This window comes from Rhinatrema bivittatum, chromosome 4 (genome assembly GCF_901001135.1).
Source record: "Rhinatrema bivittatum chromosome 4, aRhiBiv1.1, whole genome shotgun sequence".
NCBI lineage: Eukaryota > Metazoa > Chordata > Amphibia > Gymnophiona > Rhinatrematidae > Rhinatrema > Rhinatrema bivittatum.
In genome coordinates, this window is record NC_042618.1 from 452,010,082 (window position 1) to 452,030,580 (window position 20,499).

At 46.9% G+C, this 20,499-nt stretch overlaps 1 protein-coding gene across 3 annotated transcripts in view; it reads left to right on the forward strand.

The window, feature by feature from the left end:
- Positions 1-20,499, forward strand: part of MGAT4C (MGAT4 family member C) — a 150,978-nt gene that overhangs the window by 28,342 nt on the left and 102,137 nt on the right. For all 3 annotated transcript variants that reach the window (XM_029597071.1, XM_029597070.1, XM_029597069.1), the window contains exon 2: positions 8,911-9,057. The gene's annotated coding sequence lies outside the window, so the exon portion shown is untranslated. The remainder of the gene's footprint in view (positions 1-8,910; positions 9,058-20,499) is intronic.

Below are 20,499 nucleotides of genomic sequence, written 5' to 3' on the forward strand. Positions count from 1 at the left end.
TTCCTAGAGGAAGTAATAGAAGACTGAGAGAAAATGGGTGAGGTGGAACAGCAGTGGGCCAAATTAAAGGAAGCTATTTCAAAGGCAACAAATCTACATGCTAGAAAAGTAAACAATTGGCATCTCAGAGACATGGTGGAAGGAGGATAACCAATGGAGAAATTACTTACCTGATAATTTTGTTTTCCTTAGTGTAGACAGATGGACTCAGGACCAATGGGCATAGTATACTCCTGATAGCAGTTGGAGATGGATCAGATTTCAATCTGACGTCAGCCCCTAGTACATATACCCCTGCAGGAAGTGCAGCTCTTCAGTATTCTCCTCGAAGCATTCTGGATATATGTGTGACTGACTAATTTGATTAACTTGAATAACTTCGTAACTTGGTTAAACTTTATAACTTGATTAACTTGAACTGGTTGAGATGACTATAGCTGGAGACTGCCAGTGTACTCAACCGGAAAGCATCGACACCCGGTAGGGTGGGTGCCCTAGGTGAATAAAAACATGGCTTACCCTTGAATCATTCGAAGTTCCATGCGTAACGGCAGGCAAGGGTGGGATGCTAAGGAAATGAAATTATCAGGTAAGTAATTTCTCCATTTCCTAGCATGTAGCAGATAGACTCAGGACCAATGGGATATATAAAAGCTACTCTCAAACTGGGTGGGGGGCTGCCCGTGACCCACTTAGTACTGCCCTTGCAAATGCCGTGTCCTCCCAAGCCTGAACATCCAGACGGTAGAATCTGAAGAAGGTGTGGATGGAGGACCATGTCGCCGCCCTGCAGATCTCAGCGGGTGACAGCATTCTGGTTTCTGCCCAGGATACTGCCTGGGCTCTGGTAGAATGGGCCTTGTCCTGTAGAGGTAGAGGCTTGCCTGCTTCTATGTAGGCCGCCTTGATGACTTCCTTGATCCAGCAGGCTATGGTTGCCCGTGAGACTGCTTCCCCTTGTCTCTTCTCGCTGTGAAGGACAAAAAGGTGGTCTGTTTTTCGTACTGGTTCCGACATTTCCAGGTATCTGGACAGGAGTCTGCCTATATTGAGGTGGCGTAGACTATGAGCTTCTTCCGAATTCTTCAAGTCATCCGGCGATGGTAGCAAGATGGTTTGGTTAAGATGGAAGTGTGATACCACCTTGGGAAGAAACAAAGGGACTGTGCGTAACTGGATGGATCCTGGGGTGAGCCTGAGGAACAGCTCATGGCAGGACAGTGCTTGTAGTTCTGAAATGCGGTGGGCTGAGCAAATTGCCAGCAGAAAGGCTGTCTTTAAAGTTAACAGACAGAGGGACAGACCTCGGAGGGGTCTGAAGGAGGTTCCTGCTAGGAAATCCAGTACCAGGTTGAGATTCCTCAGCGGTACCAGCCACTTTAGTGGTGGGCAGATGTGTTTGACTCCTTTCAGGAAAGGTGACACATCTGGGTGAGAAGCTATGCTGTTGCCCCCGCTCTTGGGGCCGTAGCATGATAATGTGGCCACCTGTACCTTGATAGAGTTGAGGGACAGCCCCTTCTGTAGCCCGTTCTGTAAGAATTCCAGTATTACGGGAACTTTAGTTGAGTGTGGCTTGATGTCGTGGTCTTCGCAGCAGGCTTCAAAAACTCTCCAAATCCTTATGTACGTTACAGATGTGGAGAACTTGCGTGCTCGGAGCAGGGTGTCGATTACAGCCCCCTAGTATCTGCTCTTTCTCAGGCGAGCCCTCTCAATGGCCAGGCCGTAAGAGAAAATGGAGCTGGATCCTCGTGGAGGATCGGTCCTTGTTGGAGCAGATCTCTGTGTGGAGGCAGTGGTAGGGGGTTCCCTGCCAGTAGTCTTCTCATGTCGCTGTACCACGGTCTTCTTGGCCAGTCCAGGGCCACCAGAATAACTAGTCCCCTGTGCAGCTGTATCTTGTGAATGACTGCGCCCAGTAGGGGCCACGGTGGGAAAGTGTATAATAGGGTCCCCTGTGGCCAGGTCTGTACCAGGGCATCGATCCCCTGGGACTGAGGTTCCTGCCTGCGGCTGAAGTACCTGGGTACTTGGGCGGTGGACCGGTTTGCCAGAAGGTCCATGTCTGGTGTCCCCCACCGGTTCACTATCATTTGGAACGCTGCGGAAGACAGCTTCCATTCTCCTGAGTCTAGACTTTCCCTGCTGAGGTAGTCCGCCGTGATGTCTTTCCTGGTGATGTGGACAGCTGAGATCTCTTGGAGGTTTACCTCCGCCCATGTCATTAGGGGGTCTATTTTCAGAGACACCTGTTGGCTTCTGGTTCCTCCCTGAAGGTTGATGTAGATCGCTTTGTCTAGGAGTCTGTGGTGAAAGCGTAGGCAGGCTAGTCTGACTGCCCGCGCTTCTAGGCGGTTGATGTTCCATCCTGCCTCTTCTGCGTTCCACTGCCCTTGGGCGGTTAATTCCTCACAGTGAGCTCCCCATCCTTGTAGACTGGCATCTGTGGTGAGCAGGGTCCAGGTTGGGGAGGATAATCTTGTTCCCTGGATCAGGTGGCTGGCCAGTAGCTACCACTGTTGCTGGGTCCGAACCCTGCCCGGGAGTAATAGACGTACGGCAGAGTTCTGAGACAGTAGATTCCATCATGATAGAAGTGAGCGCTGCAGGGGTCTCATGTGAGCTCGCACCCATGGCACTACTTCCAGTGTGGATGCCATCAGACCGAGGACTTGTAGGTAATCCCATGCTGTTGGTCGAGGTTCGCTCAACAGGCTTTGTAACTGGTTCCACAGTTTTGATCTCCTTGTGGGAGTCAGGCTGACCTTGTCGTCTTTGGTGTCGAATCAGACTCCTAGGTACTCTAGAGACTGTGAGGGCTGCAGACAACTTTTGTTTGTGTTGACCACCCATCCTAGGCTCTCCAGTAGAGTTTTGACTCTGTTGGTTGCTTGGTGGCTTTCCTCTTGGGATTTCGCCCTGATCAGCCAATCGTCTAGGTAAGGATGTATGAGGATTCCTTCCTTCCTCAATGTTGCCGCCGCCACCACCACTATGATCTTGGTGAACGTCCGGGGTGCTGTGGATAACCCTGAAGGGTAGTGCCCGGAACTGGTACTGACGGTCCAGGATTTTGAAGCATAGATAGCGCTGGTGTTCCTGATGAATTGGGATGTGTAGGTAGGCCTCCAAAAGATCCAGGGATGTGAGAAACTCTCCCTTATTACGGAGCGTAGGGTTTCCATGTGGAAGCGGGTAATCCTCAGGTGGCGGTTGATTGACTTGAGGTCCAGGATGGGCCTGAACATCCCCTCTTTCTTGGGGACGATAAAATAAATGGAATAATGCCCAGTATTTATTTCTTGTGGAGGCACTGGGGTTATGGCCTCGAGGGCCAGTAATCTGGTTAGTGTAGCTTCCACTGCTACCCTCTTGGCGAGGTCGTGGCAGGAGGACTCCATGAACTTATCTGGAGGGGTTCATAGAAAATCCAGATAGTACCCCTCCCGAATGATGTCTTTGACCCACTTGTCCGAAGTTATCTCGACCCATCTGTGGTAGAATAGGGCTAGTCTGCCCCCTATGGCTTCTTCCCTTGGACGGGTCGGCTGAATCTCATTGTGGGGTACGGTTGGGGCCTGTACCCGAGCTGGTTCCCATCTTGTTTGCTTGGTCCGAAAGGACTGGTTCTTGCCCGTAGGGCGGGGCGCTTGATAGTTGCTTCTGTATGGACTAGCTGTTAAGCCCGTAACAACGGGCTACATTAATTTTTTGTTCAGTCCATTTTCGAACACAGCACCCTTCTATGCTTTTTCTCCCTCATCCCCCCTTCCCCTCTGTCACTCACCCCCTTCCCTCCCCTCAGTCTTACCCTCTGTCTCCCACTGCCTCCCTCCCCTCACTCTCGTCCCCTCCAATCCCCTTTCAGCTCATCCACAACCCCTTCCCTCTCCCTCATCCCTCCCCCATTCCCTTTTTCTCTGCTCCACAACTTCTTACCCTTCCACTTACTTACATCCCTCTGTCTCTCATTCTCCCACCCTCACTCTCTCCTCCTACTTCCCCTCACTCTCACCTCCTACCTTCCCTCCCTCCCCTCACTCTCACTTCCTCCCTCCCTCACCACCGGGTTCACTGCTCCTCGCCACCACCGCCATGTTTTCAAAGAGCTGACACTCTGCTCTGACCGATGTGCTCGCCCGCACATGCGCAGTAGAGCTACTCTCTACTGCGCATTTGCAGCACTTCGGTCAAGCCTCATTTATCTAGTAGATTGAAGTGCTGTGAACCTCTGCCCCTGGAGGGCCAGGGGAAGAGTCGCTGGTACCTCTTCGTCCTGTCCTCCGGTAGGCACGGCAATGGGGACTCACCCCATTTGTTGGCCAGTTTCTCTAGCTCACTGCCGAACAGGAGGGATCCTTTGAAGGGCATCCTTGTGAGGCGAGTTTTGGAAGATGCATCGGCCAACCAGCTTCGGAGCCAGAGTTGCCTCCTGGCAGCCACCACAGATGACACTCCTCTGGCAGCCGTGCGCACCAGATTGGAAGCAGCGTCCACAAGGAATGACACTGCTGGTTTCATGACCTCCAGGGGTGTTGCTCCTGGTCTGAGATAAGCAGGCACGTGTCACTATGGTGCAGCAGGCCACTATTTGTAGGGACATAGCGGCTACGTCAAAAGACTGTTTAAGGATGGATTCCAGATGCCGGTCATGTGCATCTTTGAGCGCTGCTCCTCCCTCCACTGGGATAGTAGTGCGCTTCGAGACCGCGCAGACCATGGCATCGACTCTTGGGCATGTGAGAAGATCTTTGGTCACTGGGTCCAGGGGGTACATGGCTGCCATAGCTCGTCCCCCTTTGAATGTGGACTCTGGAGCGCTGCATTCCAGGTAAATTAGCTGATGGATGGCTTGTAACAGTGGGAAATGGTGGGAGGTCTGGCGGAGGCCGTCCAGTAGGGGATTCGGCTTGGGGCCCCCCGAAGCATCTGGGTCCGGAATAGCGAGCTCCCTCAGGCTGTGGGTGACCAGGTCAGGGAGCTCTTCCTTGGTGAAAAAGCATCTCATGGTTCGGTGAGGCTCTGTCCCCGGGGGGAATTCCCCCTCTTCTAGGAGCTCTGCTTCCTCTTCAGAGTTGTCCGGGTCCCCATAGATGGGGCTCCTGGGTGGTGGAAACCTTTATCTAGGCCTCGAGGGGCCCATGGCATAAAGGTCCTCTGGCGGAGGATGTGACTGGTCAGCCAGGGGTTCTGTTTGTATATGAACAAAGGTGTGTAGCCCTTTGAAGAACTCACCCATGAGATAGATGCTGGATCCAAGCTGAGGGGCATTGGGTCCCTGGGGGTCCCCGTTTGTGGGGGTGTCCCGCTGGGATTTGCAAGGTCTGGGGTACCCACTGAGGAGCTATTACTTGGCCCTGAGTGGGACTGGCCCTGGGCTGGATCTCCCAGGGCCTCCTCGCACTGAGCGCACAGGGCGTTGGCCTCCTCAATTTGTACGGCTCTGATGTGGCATGCTGGGCAGAGACCTTGAGCCTTTTATCTCCGTTTCTGATGGTGCCATGGTTATCAGCGTGTAAACCTTTATGTGCTCCGGTGCTTCTAGATGAGCGTGTGGGTTGTGCGCACAGTTGTGCACCCAAGTCGTGGTTATGCGCTTAGCCCAGTGGGCGCGCATATATCTTGTGCATGCGGCCCTTGTGCGTGTAACTTTATGCGCACATGTAATTTCTGCGCCTAAGTAAACTTGTGCGCCCGGCCCGAGACTATGAGCGGAGCGGCGAATAGGGCCAAGATGGCAACGGCGACCACGCGGGCAATATGGCGACTACCTCAGAGGGTCTCCACGTGGGTAGACTCTTGGATCTAACTGGGGCCTGGCCCTGCTAGGGCGGATCAACCCGGTGGCAATGGTCCCGGTCGGCGACCTGTGTGACTCCTCGAACCTCGGAGACCGGAGTTGACGCTGAAGATTTCTACCTTACCTCGTCTTCGGCGCTTCCTGGTTTTGTTCCAGGTGGTCTCCGGCTGCGGAGGGAGAGGGCAAATACCTTCACCGCCGCGCTCAAGGGGGCACCCACTGCCTCTCACCTGCACCAGGGATCGGGGTCTAGGTCCTCGCCATGATTCGGCTGCCGGACCGAGGCTCACCTCCGAGGGACCATGGAAATCACCTCGGGAAATCTCAACTGGGGGAAGGACCAGAGGGTATCACTGTAGGAGAGCAGGGCTCGTCTTAAGAGGTAAGTTTTCATCTTCAAATTTGGGTTTTCTTGAATTGGTTCTAACGCTGTGAGAGTGAGCAGATAGTCCCTAACTGCTATGGAGACAGAAAATACTGAAGAGCAGCACTTCCTGCAGGGGTATATGTGCTAGGGGCTGAAGTCAGATTGAAATCTGATCCGTCTCCAACTGCTATCAGGAGTACACTATACCCATTGGTCCTGAGTCCATCTGCTACATGCTAGGAAATGGGACAGTGCTATACCAGAGTACAAATTATATCACAATGACAGAGAGGAGCACCTGAGAAGCGGTGTGGCACTTTATGTCGGGGGTAGCATAGAGTCCAACAGGATAAACACCCTGCATGAGACTAAATGCACAATTGAATCTTTATGGATAGAAATCCCTTGTGTGTCGGGGAAGACTATAGTGATAGGAGAATACTACCGTCCACCTGGTCAAGATGGTGAGACTGACAGTGAAATGCTAAGAGAAATTAGAGAAGCTAACCAAATTGGTAGTGTGGTAATAATGGGAGATTTCAATTACCCCAGTATTGACTGGGTAAATGTATCATCGGTACATGCTAGAGATATAAAGTTCCTAGATGGAATAAATGACTGCTTCATGGAGCAATTGGTTCAGGAACCGACAAGAGAGGGAGAAATTTTAGATCTAATTCTCAGTGGAGCACAGGATTTGGTGAGAGAGGTAATGGTGATGGGGCCGCTTGGCAATAGTGATCATAATATGATCAAATATGAATTAATGACTGGAAGAGGGGCAGCAAACAAATCCACGGCTCTGCTAAACTTTCAAAAGGGAAACTTTGATAAAATGAGAAAAATTGTTAGAAAAAAACTGAAAGGAGCAGCTACAAATGTAAAGTGTGCAAGAGGTGTGGTCATTGTTAAAAAAAAAAAAAAAAAATAGATGCACAGTCCAGATTTATTCCACACATTAAAAAAGATGGAAAGAAGGCAAACGATTACCAGCATGGTTAAAAGGGGAGGTGAAAGAAGCTATTTTAGCCAAAAGATCTTCATTCAAAAATTGGAAGAAGGATCCAACAGAAGAAAATAGGATAATGCATAAGCGTTGGCAAGTTAAATGTAAGACATTGATAAGACAGGCTAAAAGAGAATTTGAAAAGAAGTTGGCCATAGAGGCAAAAACTCACAGTAAAAACGTTTTAAAATATATCCGAAGCCGAAAGCCTGTGAGGAAGTCAGTTGGACAGTTAGATGATTGAGGGGTTAAAGGGGCACTTAGAGAAGATAAGGCCATCGTGGAAAGATTAAATGATTTCTTTGCTTCAGTGTTTACTGAAGAGGATGTTGGGGAGGTACCCATAGTGGAGAAGGTTTTCATGGGTAATGATTCAGATGGACTGAACCAAATCACTGTGAATCTAGAAGATGTGGTAGGCCTGTTCCATTCCCCTTATCATTTTGGTAGCCCTTCGCTGTACCTTCTCCATCTCAATTATATTTTTTTGAGATGCGGTGACCAGAATCGTACACAGTATTCAAGGTGCGGTCTCACCATGGAGCGATACAGAGGCATTATGACATTTTCCGTTTTATTCACCATTCCCTTTCTAATAATTCCCAAGATTCTGTTTGCTTTTTTGACTGCCGCAGCACACTGAACCGACGATGTCAATGTGTTATCCACTATGACACCTAGATATTTCTTGGGTTGTAGCACCTAATATGGAATCCAACATTGTGTAATTATAGCATGGGTTATTTTTCCCTATATGCATCTCCTTGCACTTACCCCTGTCACATGGTAGGAACAATGGATGGCCAACGCCATCTTGTGCTCCTACCATGTGACAGGGGCTAACCAATGGCACTGGTAGCCCCTGTGACATAGTGAGGGCAAAGGCTATCGGCGCCATTTTGAATACCGGCAGCTGAGGGTGGGAGTGCAGGAGATGGCTCCCGGACCCCAAGCTGGACCACCAGGGAGTTTTGGTAAGTCTTGGGGGGGGGCCATCTAAAGGAGCCAATAAATTGGCTCCTTTAGATGGCCGAATAATTTGGCTAAGATTCGTTGTATTCGTGGGGAATCGCGATACGTTTTGCTTCCCCACAAATACAACGAATATGGCCCTATACGTTGCGGATTACGAATACGTAGGAAATGAATGCACATCCCTAGATGCTACTATAGATTGAATTAAAGGTGATTTTTTTCATGAACCATTTAAACATCAAATATAGATCATATGAGTGCTAGATTCTTCTTTCAAATAATATAATATTTTATGAAACTGGAGCCATAGATATCCTTGCCTGTAGACCTGTTGGTTGCACTCTGTCATTAATCTTATTCAGTAATGTGATTAGCATGACGACACTTCTATAATAAATGATTTATAGAACATGATTGTTGTTTAATCCTAAATTGCCAGTGGAAAATATACAGTATGTACAGATGGGATAATTTGGAATTTGTGACATTTTTTCTTGGACCAAAAGACAAAAACGTATTGAGAAATGTTACTGTACCCAAACTTTGTTGCTTTACGTATCCCTAACTAAAATGGTTTATAAGGTTGAGAGAGCATGCAACTGACAAGACAGGTATCCTGCCCTTTTACAGATTTTTTTTTGTCCCTTCATTATTCTAGGACATTAATGGAGTTTTAATTTGCTCTTAAACCAAAGTTTTACACTTCATTATTTTCCTGTGCCAATAATTATGGCCTCTATTGATTTCCTGTCTTTCTAGGTATTGTCAAGACCTCTTTGGAGGTTGTCCTCCCTGGGATTGTTTTTCTCACATTGAGAAGCCTTTGTTAATCTTTCCTAAGAGAAGAATAAATCATTTAAGCTTTCTATTGTTCTTCAACTTCTTCACCGTTTCACAGCTAATTAGGTGAGTTCCCATCAATTTATTTCTAGAGCATGACTGGTGGAGGTATCAAATATATGATTTGGATCTCATGTGTTACATAGGATTAATTGATCTTTCCATTACTTTTGTGTCCAAGATCTATTTAAAAATATATATTTATATTTTATAAGGGTGCACTTTCAGCAAAACTATACAGGTACTTTTAAGCCTGCGCATGACAAGGTGATTTACAAAAATGAGATACACTTGTACATTGTTCCTGTATATAGTATTGTTACAGGCCGATGCAATACCACATGCTCAGGCTAGCGCACCACTTAACAAGCAATTGAATGCGTGTTCTGGATACGTTTAAAATAACTCCCAATGCTATATGGGGATTAGTGTGTCCAAAATGCATGTCCAAACCAGGGTGTAGCTAATAGCGCTCATCACATGTAAATTGTATGTAGATGAGACTATTAGCTGTTACCCTGCAGTTCAAAAAATTCCCGCGTGGCCAACGCATTTATTGCAATGAAGCAAGTTTTAGGTATGCCACACTAAAAGGGCTCAACCACTAAAACAAAAATCCTGCTTTCTGTGGTTTCTCTTAATAGTATCATTGTTATACTGAGTAGAAGAAACTATAGAAAGCATCATCATGCAAAAATAAAAAAGTCTTGGAAAAAAAATTTCTGTGTGTGGTGTCTGGTGGGGTGGGCAGCTCAGTGGCCACCCTGCTGTTCAGATGGAGAGGTGAGCACTATCCTCTGGCTGGCCAAGGTTAATCGGTTGGCGTGGCGCTTGGTGGCTCTGGTGACTCACAGAGGGAAGGTGCCTACACTTAAAAATGAATTTATTCACTCCATTGCAGTGTCGATTGGTCCATTTACTGTCACATGTCGGTGAAAGGACCAATCAGGAACAGCCCTTCCGGGGGTGGGGAGGGAGCTCTGGCCAGGTCAGCTGCTCGCGACCAGTGCTGTTCTGGGCAAAAAGCCACGTCTCCTGGGTGCCTGATGTTTGCACGCTAGAGAGACACAAGTTTTACATAGTGTGTCTGTTCTAGCACAGCAGCTCATTAACATATTGCATTGCATGCCAAGGAGAGTTGGATGTGTATGCATTGAAAAAAATGTGTTTCCAGTTTGGATGCACATTTTTACATGCATGATCTTGCATCGGCCTGCAAATGTGCTAACAATACACATGCACTCTTACACTTTGCAAAATGATGCCATAAAGCATGTATGCTAGCAACATGCCTACAATGTATATGCTTGTTTTGAAAATTAAATGTATGTTTCTGATTTAGAAACATGTCTCTGAAATGGCTGCTCCTCCCTCCCCCAGAGCACTTCTTTTCAATGTGACCAAAAGTACATGCCTATGCTCAGGCAGCCAAAAATCTACTTACTAGGATTTGCCAACTTAGGAGTGTTTGCTCTTTTACCTAAATAAAAATTGGCCAATCCTTTGATAATTTACCCCTAAATTAACCCAGCATTGCTTGAAATTTATGATAAAATCATATGCATAATTTTCAAAAGGACATGCAGGTAAAGCTGTGTTTTACACACAGAAATGGCCTTTTGCAAAACGTCCTCCCTGATATGTGGGTCATGTCATATTCATGCATAAGCTTGCCTAGACTGAGGAGAGATGTAACTGGGGGCAGGGCTGGGAGACGTTTGCACTTACTGTATATGGATACTTAAAACATTTTTGAAAAGTATGTGTGTAAAATTTTTTGAAAATTTCTTGAGCACAATTGTTGGAAGCTTATGAGATGAGACTGAAGGACTTACAGTACATAATAATATATGAATTGACATACTGGATCAGACCAAGCATCCATCAAGCCCAGTATGCTGTTTCCAACATTGGCCAATCTAGGCCATAAGTACTTGGTAAGATCCCAAATAATAGATACATCCAAAACTGCTAATCTCCAGGGATCAGTAGTGGCTTTCCCTAAGTCTACTTGGTTAATAACTGTTTAAGAACTTTTCCTTGAAGAACTTGTCCAAATCTTTTTAAACCCAGCTGTGCTAATTGCCTTTATCACATCCTCTGGTAACGAATTTCAGTGCATAACTGGTGCGATTTTGCCTGGATGTCCAGTCACTGTTTCTACAAAGTGCAATAGAACCAATCACTGTATTCCAACATGGGAAGAACTTCTACTCCAGATATTTCCTCATCCCCAAGAAATCAAGAGGTTTTGAGGCATGGCAATCTCAGACTAGCTCAGGACAGTTTCCTCCTTGATTAGGGGATAAGTCTCATATATGTTTCTCCACCGATACTGCTCATTGTCAGAATAATGCAGAAGCTACTCCAGGATCATGCTCACCAGATCCTCATAGCTCCAGTATGGTCCAGACAAATATGGTTTGCATATCTCATACAGCTATCCAGCTGTTCTCCTGTATATCTAGGGACAGACCCTACATTGTTAACTCAGAATGAAGGATACTTTACCATCCCAACCTTTCTGCCCTCAACCTGAGAGCTTGGATTTTGAGCACTCAGTAATTGTGGCCCTTGATTTGCCTAGAGATATTGTAGGTATAATAATTCTTTCTAGTTGATGGTTTTCTAGAAAAACGATGTCTTCAATGGAACAGATATTTCAAGTGGTGCCAATGGAAAGTGTTCAATGGAAAGGAAGCTGCAAAACTAGAGGTTATGAAATGAAACTCTAAGGGAGAAGACAAACACAATGTCAGGAAATTTTTCTTCATGGAAATAGTGGATGCATGGAATATGCTCCCAGAAGTGGTGGTTAAGACAAGAATTGTAATGGAATTCAAAAGGGCATGAGAAACACAGAGGATCCATGCTGGCTAGATAATGGAAATGAACTAATGGGGTAACGTTAATATTATACCTAAAACTTACTTTTCTGCTTGGGAATAGCCTGCATGGAGTGGCAGTTGCTACTACCCTTAGAAAAAAAAATTTAAATAAAAAAAAATCAATTAAAAAAATAGTTGCTGGGCATACTAATTGCACCATATAGGTCTTTATTTACTATCATTTACTATGTTACTATGGCCTAGATTCATCAAATTGCTATAAATATATCAGAAATAGTGGTCACAACAAAAAAAGTGGACTTGGTTAAGCTAATTTCCTGTGCATCACATCGCATAGGCAATGTTCGGGAAGCACAATACATTATCCCATTGTGCATGGTGTCAGCGTGTTGCACAACATTTTACATGGAGTGGGTTGTTTTATGTGTCACGTTATTTTTGTGGCTTCTGTATCCAGGCTTCCTGCAGCTGCCTCTTTGAGGGTGTGTCAGGCAATTGAAGAGAGGAGAAGAGAGTAGGTAAGTGGTTTAGTGGGAGTAGATTTTTTCTGATTACTGGATTGAATTGTCTTCTTTTGTCCTTTGTTTCCCTTTCCCTTGGTCTTTGGTGTTTTGTTAAAGTGAACGTTTTTGTTAGTTTGTCCTGTTTGTCTTTGTGTTTGCAGCGGAGGAGGAGTGGTGAGGCATGGTGGTGTTAAGGAGTGGAGAGGATGGAGTGTGAGAGGAGTGGGGAGAGAGGAAAGGACAAGCAAAGAGGGAGGAGAATGAGTGCAGGAGAAGGAGTAGGTGTAGGCACTGGTATAGGAGTATAGATAGACAAGAGGAAAGGGATAGGAGGAGGCGGGAGGATGGAGGGAGGAGGCCAGCAGGCTAGGGATGGGCAGAGGGGAAGGGAATTTGTAGGGCAGGGGCAGGAGGGGACAGGAAGGAAAGGGGAGTGGGAGCAAGAATGAGGAAAAGGAGGACACCTCTCCGGAAATGGAAGCGGCACCCCGTTCTGGAAGCCAGGCAGCAGGGCATGCTTGTCTGAGGGCTTAGAAGTTCAGCATGGAGGACAATGAAATGAATATCACTGAGGTCCTCTAACATTACACCATGTTCTTTAGTAACCATGTGTCCAGGAAATCGAGGGCATCCAAGGGCCAGATCTGATGTACCATTGCCCAGACTATATCGGGTGCAGCAGCATGAAGTGGAGTGGGGAGCAGGTGGCCCACAGATACCATGACATGAAAGCCCAATTGAAAGCAACAGTGTCAAACAGGAACAAATACATACAGCAGACTGGAGGAGGAGCCCCTTGTCCGATAGTGATGACACCGCTGGAGGAACATCTCATCCAATGGCTGGGATCAGATATGTTTGAGGGAATGGCTGAGCAGCTGGACACCATGCAAGCTGGAGCCAGTAAGCTCACCTCACCTGTAAATGGCAAGACTACTAAGCTGTCCATATCATTGGCATAAGATGCTTACGTTGATTGAGATGCAAAGTGTGCATCTCATGCTAAACGGTACATGTGTACTTCTTGGCTTTGTTACTTATGTCTTCTTCTTTGGTTCCTCAGCTCTCTCCCAGGAATCTGACAGTACCAGCAATCAAGTCCCAGGGATCAGCAGTGCAGCAGCACTTTTCCATGCCCTCTTGCTGATGGACACACAGACATAGCAGTAGCTCCAGCCTCCTGAGCACAGGCAAATACTGGAACCCCTTTGCTCAGAAAGCCTATTCAATGTGGGCCTAAATATGTCAGCTTTCATGGAGGAACCCAACCTGCAGTGGGAGCCAGCTGAGCCACCACAACCTCTGAGCACACCACGTCACCAACACGAGGCAGCAGGCACACAGCAGGAGAAGCCTATTGGCCCCCTCATGCCACTTTTGGAAGCCAAAACATCAGGTCATGCTATGACCAGCACAGTACTGACAGCAGCACTGCCACCAGCACCAGTACTGCCACCGCCACGAGCACCAATAGAGACCTTAATGTATGAATAGCTGGAACGGCTGGAAAGGATGTATGGGGTACATCTCCACCACATACAGCCACAGCTAGTGCACCTGAGGAGGGCTGTCAACAATCAAACCCAAGCCCTGTGTAATCAGATGGCAGTACACTCGCAAGCTCTGACAATGGTGGCAACATCATTTAACAACATGACCAGTAGAGATGTGAATCGGAACCAGAATCGATTCTGGTTCCGATTCACATCGTGGGTTTTTTTTCGTCTGGCCCGATTGCGGTTTTGTTTATCGGCTGCGCCCGAGCTGATAAACAAAAAACCAACCCCGACCCTTTAAAACTAATCCCTTAGCTTCCCCCCCCCCCCCCCCTCCCTCCAAAAAAACTTTTTACAGGCACCTGGTGGTCCAATGGGGGTCCTGGGAGTGATCTCCCGCTCTCGGGCCGTCGGCTGCCACTAATAAAAATGGCACCGATGGCCCTTTGCCCTTACCATGTGACAGGGTATCCGTGCCATTGGCTGGCCCCTGTCACATGGTAGGAGCACTGGATGGCCCATGCCATTTTTAAAGATGACACCGGCCATCCAGTGCTCCCTCCATACTGCTGGGTCTTTTCCTGTTCCTTGGCCTCCATGCTGCAATCTTTGGTCCTGGTCTTGCTGCCTTCTTGTTGAACTAAGCTGCCTTGGCCCTTAGGCTGTCCTCTTGAGTGCATTCTTTGAACATGGACTATTTGGTAGAGATGTGAATCGTGTCCTCGATCGTCTTAACGATCGATTTCGGCTGGGAGGGGGAGGGAATCGTATTGTTGCCGTTTGGGTGTGTAAACTATCGTGAAAAATCGTTAAAATCGTGAGCCGGCACACTAAACCCCCCTAAAACCCCCCCCAAATGCTTTAAATTACCTGGGGATCCAGCGGTGGTCCAGAACGGCGGCGATCCGGAACGGCCCCCTCAATAGAATCGTGTTGTCTTCAGCCGGCGCCATTTTTCAAAATGGCCGCCGCCATTTTGCGGCGGCCATAGACAAAAACGATTTGACGGAGGAGGTCGTTCCGGACCCCCGCTGGACTTTTGGCAAGTCTTGTGGGGGTCAGGAGTCCCCCCCAAGCTGGCCAAAAGTTTCCTGGGAGTCCAGCGGGGTTCCGGGAGCGATTTCTCGCCGCGAATCGTTTTCGTATGGAAAATGGCGCCGGCAGGAGATCGACTGCAGGAGGTCGTTCAGCGGGGGTTCCGGACCGCCGCTGAACGACCTCCTGCACTCGATCTCCTGCCGGCGCCATTTTCCATACGAAAACGATTCGCTGCGAGAAATCGCTCCCGGAACCCCGCTGGACTCCCAGGAAACTTTTGACCAGCTTGGGGGTGCCTCCTGACCCCCACAAGACTTGCCAAAAGTCCAGCGGGGGTCCGGAACGACCTCCTCCGTCGAATCATTTTTGTCTATGGCTGCCGCCATTTTGCGGCGGCCATTTTGAAAAATGGCGCTGGCTGAAGACAACACGATTCTATTGAGGGGGCCGTTCCGGACCGCCGCCGTTCTGGACCACCGCCGGATCCCCAGGTAATTTAAAGCATTGGGGGGGGTTCGGGAGGGTGGGGGATTTAATTTAAAGGGTCGGGGGTGGGTTTTAGGGGGTTTTAGTGTGCCGGTTTTCCTGTCCTCCCCCTTCCCCCGATTTACGATTTTTTAACGATAAATCGGGGGAATTGGTATTGTATCGTGGCCCTAACGATTTTTTGACGATTTAAAATATATCGGACGATATTTTAAATCGTCAAAAAACGATTCACATCCCTACTATTTGGAGCCTTCTTTTTAACATCACATAGTTGTGCTGCTATCAGCTCTAACATTAGATCTGTACTGTAGATATTGGGTTGCCACTTCTGCTTCCTATGTTCTTTGCCTTAATCATGATTGTGCTCTGATGTACTGCATCAGGGTTTGATGACTGGTATGAATGAGTAGCCTTAGCTTGGTTGTAAGGGGGCTGCCACACATTTGGTGGAATCCCCTGATGCAGTTTCTTAGTCTGGAAGATCTGACACATATTAAGCTCATGCTCTAGTGTTTATATAGTGTCACAGAAATTGATGGCATGAACTTAGGGTAGGGAAATATGCTTTAAAGGTTCATGCTAAGTTAGAGGTTAGCTTTTACTGTCTTATAACTTTCTGTGGGTTGCCAGCCATATCTCAAAGTGATGGTGGTGAGAATGATGCACCCATACTGTCTTTGACACAGGAGATTTGGGATATGGTTGCAGGACCTGGCTTCTAACCCCCCTGTTGCTATTTCCAAAATGCCAGTGGAGATGAGGTACAATGAGATCTTATGTTCTACCCGCTGTGTCCTAGAATGCACCTTCGGAATTGTCAAAAGTAGATTTTGCTGTTGGACAAAACTGGTGAAGCATTAATATACAGAGTAGAGATGTGAATCAGAACCGGAATCTGATCGGTTCCGGTTCCGATCCAAATCTTAAAATTGTTATCGCCCAGCCCGATTTGAGTTCTGATTATCGGCTGCGCCCAATCCGATAATCAAAACACCTCCCGAACCCCCAAAAAAGGTTTTAAAATTACCTGGTGGTCCAGCGGAAGCGTGGGGAGCGATCAACTGTTCTCAGGCCATCGGCTGCATTAATAAAAATGGTGCCGATGGCCCTTTGCCCTTACCCTGTGACAGGGCAAAGGTAGCACCGGCGCCATTTTGAATATTGGCAATACGGCCTGAGTGCAGTAGATCGCTCCTGGACCCCCGCTGGACTCCCAGAGACTTTTGGCCAGCTTGGGGGAGGCCTCCTGACCCCCCCCCACAAGACTTGCCAAAAGACCAGCGGGGGTCCGGGAGCGACCACCTGCACTCGGGCTGTATTGCCAGTATTCAAAATGGCGCCGACACTACCTTTGCCCTCACTATGTCATAGGGGCCGACGGTTGGCCCCTATGACATTGTTGTCAAAGTAAAGATTGTTGTCAAAGTAAAAAGAGCACCAAATACATGTGGCTGGTCTAATTTTTTCTGACTGATAGTGAGTCTAAAAGAGGCATATATCACAAAAGTGTTCATGTAGGCCTTCCAACACAGTGTATATAGCTTGGCCTAGCTTGTGACATTGTGCTTGGTGGGTCTACCCCTTGAGCCCTGTTCTTGCCTTTACATGTGGATGAGATAGTACCATAGGTCTTATGAAACTCCAGCAGGTCCTTGAACATGGAGACCAAGTACTTCAGAAATTCTATTAATCATAAGAAGTTCTGAAGCTTAAAGGCACAGCCTAAAGCTACAGGTTGACTATAAAAAGTATAAATCACAAAGTGGTCATTTTACAGCCTCATCCCATAGCTGACATCTGTGTGCATCTGTAGTAATGCACCTGTACTTGTAATGCTTTGGGTCACATGGGCTTGGAAAGACACTGCTGACAGCATGGCCTCAGCTGTTTCAGAGCCAGTGCTGACTAGGGATGTGAATCGTGTCCTCGATCGTCTTAACGATCGATTTCGGCTGGGAGGGGGAGGGAATCGTATTGTTGCCGTTTGGGGGGGTAAAATATCGTGAACAATCGTTAAAAATCGTTAAAAATCGAAAAACCGGCACATTAAAACCCCCTAAAACCCCCCCCCAAATAACTTAAATAACCTGCGGGTCCAGCGGCGGTCCGGAACGGCAGCGGTCCGGAACGGGCTCCTGCTCCTGAATCTTGTCGTCTTCAGCCGGCGCCATTTTCCAAAATGGCGCCGAAAAATGGCGGCGGCCATAGACGAAAAAGATTGGACGGCAGGAGGTCCTTCCGGACCCCCGCTGGACTTTTGGCAAGTCTCGTGGGGGTCAGGAGGCCCCCCACAAGCTGGCCAAAAGTTCCTGGAGGTCCAGCGGGGGTCAGGGAGCGATTTCCCGCCGCGAATCGTTTTCGTACGGAAAATGGCGCCGGCAGGAGATCGACTGCAGGAGGTCGTTCAGCGAGGCGCCGGAACCCTCGCTGAACGACCTCCTGCAGTCGATCTCCTGCCGGCGCCATTTTCCGTACGAAAACGATTCGCGGCGGGAAATCGCTCCCTGACCCCCGCTGGACCTCCAGGAACTTTTGGCCAGCTTGTGGGGGGCCTCCTGACCCCCACGAGACTTGCCAAAAGTCCAGCGGGGGTCCGGAAGGACCTCCTGCCGTCCAATCTTTTTCGTCTATGGCCGCCGCCATTTTTCGGCGCCATTTTGGAAAATGGCGCCGGCTGAAGACGACAAGATTCAGGAGCAGGAGCCCGTTCCGGACCGCTGCCGTTCCGGACCGCCGCTGGACCCGCAGGTTATTTAATTTATTGGGGGGGTGTTCGGGAGGGTGGGGGATTTAATTTAAAGGGTCGGGGGTGGGTTTTAGGGGGTTTTAGTGTGCCGGCTCACGATTCTAACGATTTATAACGATAAATCGTTAGAATCTGTATTGTATTGTGTTCCATAACGGTTTAAGACGATATTAAAATTATCGGACGATAATTTTAATCGTCCTAAAACGATTCACATCCCTAGTGCTGACATCACAGTGTTCACCTAGCAGACCTTCAGCTACAGGCATTAGTAAAGCACCTGTCAAAGATTGTGGCATTCCTAAATTCTCACAGGTTGTTAGAAACTAGCATTCCTTTTTGTGGTTGCATGCAGCCATACACAAATGCACCCTGCTATACCTACCTAGGCAATATGTCAACTGTCATGTACAGATGGTGAGGGCCTTTGCCATTGGGCAAAGGCCCTACACCATCTGTACAAGCCTCCCCGAGAAGCAAACATAGCCAACATAGTCATGTTGGCTATGTTTGCTTCTCGGGGAGGCTAGATAAAGATGCTGCTCAGACCATGGCAAAACTCAATCGTGTCAAGGTACTGAAAAAACTTTGAAATTAGAACTTTTGTGACAAACATCTAGAATAAACGACTGTGTTGAAATCTGACAATTATCCTCTGTTATTTTTGCACAGTGAACAGTGAAAATTCAAATTACATTCTTCTATTATGTATTATATTTATGACATTGTAGCTGGAAAAGCAATGCTATAGACAGCTAACAGTATCTTTTTATTATCTCCCTGATCTTGAAAAATTGTGGTTTCATTTCTGAGAAATAATGGACCTCAAATTAACCACTGACGTTAAGAGCATGTTTTTGAATCATGATGTACTATGTCTCCCTTTAAAGTCCTTCGGGGGATATAGAACACTTAAACCAAAGGGGTTATTTTCCAACTCGCGTTATGGCATTTTCACATGTGTTAAGATAATGCACATTGTGATAAACAGGCTATTACCATAAACATGCCCGCCTTCCTATCAAATACTATAGTTTAATGCATCTAGCCCCAGGTTTAATATGCCATTGTCAATCTGCTTTTACCACAACCATGTCTTCCAAGGCAAAATAAGTTGCTGTCACAATGTTTTAAGGCCATACTTGAAATGCACAATAAGGGGGGTGGGGGAAATATTTTCATTTGTTTTAAATGGAGATTTTCAAAATCTCCATGTCATAACAATATTCAATGGCCATAAAAAACGTGTGTTGCCAAAATATGTAGATGGCCATTGCTTCAAAAAATGTTTTAACACTATCTTCAGTGAGCGGTTGACATTAACAGTTCAACATTGTATATTTTAATGAAACTGTAAATGAGCACTGGTTATAAGGCAATTTCAGTCCCCCGACGGCTTTAAACCAGACCAAAGTATTTTCATATACAGTGTAAAGAAAAGAAATAGGAAAACTTAAAAATAAATCCTTCAAAGAGGCTCAAAACTATTAAAATAACAGCTCCAAAGAATAGGCAAGGCAGAGGATATTAAAGCAAAAATTACATACCATTCAGTGTAAGATACCTTCATATGTTTAAAACGGTTTTGAAAGGCAAAGATCTGTCAAGTAGCTAAGCATTTTTAAAGGAAAAAAGCATGCCGAAAAGGGGGAGGAGTCAAAATGAGAAGATAGGAACATTACAAAAAGACCGACCACTCAATGTCTTTGTTTAAACCATCCAGAATTAGTGTTGCATCTCAAAAATCCAACATTGAAATATATAATATTGAATTGTTAATGTCAACCACTCACTGAAGATAGTGAATAAAAACATGTTTTGATGTTTTGAAGTAAGATTGTCTGGTCTCCTGCTCACTGCCAACGTGATTATTTACTAATAACAGCCCATCTACATGTTTTGGCAACACACATTTTTTATGGGTATAGCGTGTTTGTTGTTTGCATTATTCTCCACATGTTTTTGTAGTTTTTACCATTTGATCATGGATATTTTCATGGTAGCACCAACAGAGGATAATTTTAGTTACTCAGATAAAGACTTCAGAGCTGTTATCTCCGACACTCCATTCTTTGCTGACTCCGGTGCCTGTTCCGACAATATTTCCTGGTCAGAGGCTATTATATCTCAGAAAAGAGCTACTCACACTGAACTTCATGTAACCACTTTAACTGAATATTCCCAAGTCCGCTGGATCCCTATAGACTATGCATCCTGAAAGAACCCCATCTCCACACTGATAATGCTGAATTTATCACAAGGTGCAATTAAATCCTCAACAAGTGTTCTTTCGATTTGATGGTCCTTGTCATTGAAACCACTAAGAAATCAGCTACCATCTTTCAGGAGCAAGTTACTACTCATACTGACTCCCTTAAGACACTTAC